Raw genomic sequence first — 816 nt, forward strand, 5'->3', positions numbered from 1 at the left:
TTTAGTTTGTATCCTCTGTCTTTAATTATATTCGTGTTAGTCTAGTTTAGTTTGTATCTTCTGTCTTTAATTATATTCGTGTTAGTCTAGTTTTAGTTTGTATCTTCTGTCTTTAATTATATTCGTGTTAGTCTAGTTTTAGTTTGTATCTTCTGTCTTTAATTATATTCGTGTTAGTTTAGTTTTAGTTTGTATCTTCTGCTTTAATTATATTCGTGTTAGCCTAGTTTTAGTTTGTATCTTCTGTCTTTAATTATATTCGTGTTAGTCGATATTTCCTTCTTAGTTTCACTTACATTTTCTCTAAACTCCAGTTTTTTTATAAATATAAATACATATATGTATATATTCTTTCTTTCATACATACCTGAGTAATACCTTGTGTCTGTTAGTACCCACACGTTTTCATTAGTTTGTTGTTTCAACGAATTAAATTGATTATTGAATTTTTCTTTAATTGTCTATTAAACCCCAGGAAATCAGTTTCGCCGTATCGACCGCTCTCTGCAGTAATATATGATGTATCGTTTAGCTTTTAATACCAAGAAAAATGTTTAGTTTTGTTACGAGAAAAGGCTTAGCAATGAAACATTTTACCATATCAGTAACAATAATCTGTCGATGTTTATGAAAAGCGAAATGAGTCAAAAATACGACAAATATAAACTTCCGCGTAACTCAATAATATGTAAATTCGCTTAACTAAAACACGGCGTGAAAGTAGACTTGAACTCACTAAACGCGTATCTTTATCGTAATAAACGTTTAATATTAATTCATCTTCGTGGTTATCTACACATAAATAACCTATACTGT

General features: G+C 28.9%; 1 protein-coding gene across 1 annotated transcript in view; it reads right to left on the reverse strand.

Moving 5' to 3' along the window:
- Window positions 1-410, reverse strand: part of LOC106474543 (allatostatin-A receptor-like) — a 4,254-nt gene extending 3,844 nt beyond the window's left edge. Inside the window, exon 1 of the mRNA XM_013935233.2 lies at window positions 368-410. The gene's annotated coding sequence lies outside the window, so the exon portion shown is untranslated. The remainder of the gene's footprint in view (window positions 1-367) is intronic.
- Between the last annotated feature and the right edge of the window lie 406 nt (window positions 411-816).

The sequence above is a fragment of the Limulus polyphemus genome, unplaced genomic scaffold (genome assembly GCF_000517525.1).
Source record: "Limulus polyphemus unplaced genomic scaffold, Limulus_polyphemus-2.1.2 Scaffold7339, whole genome shotgun sequence".
Taxonomy (NCBI): Eukaryota; Metazoa; Arthropoda; class Merostomata; order Xiphosura; family Limulidae; genus Limulus; species Limulus polyphemus.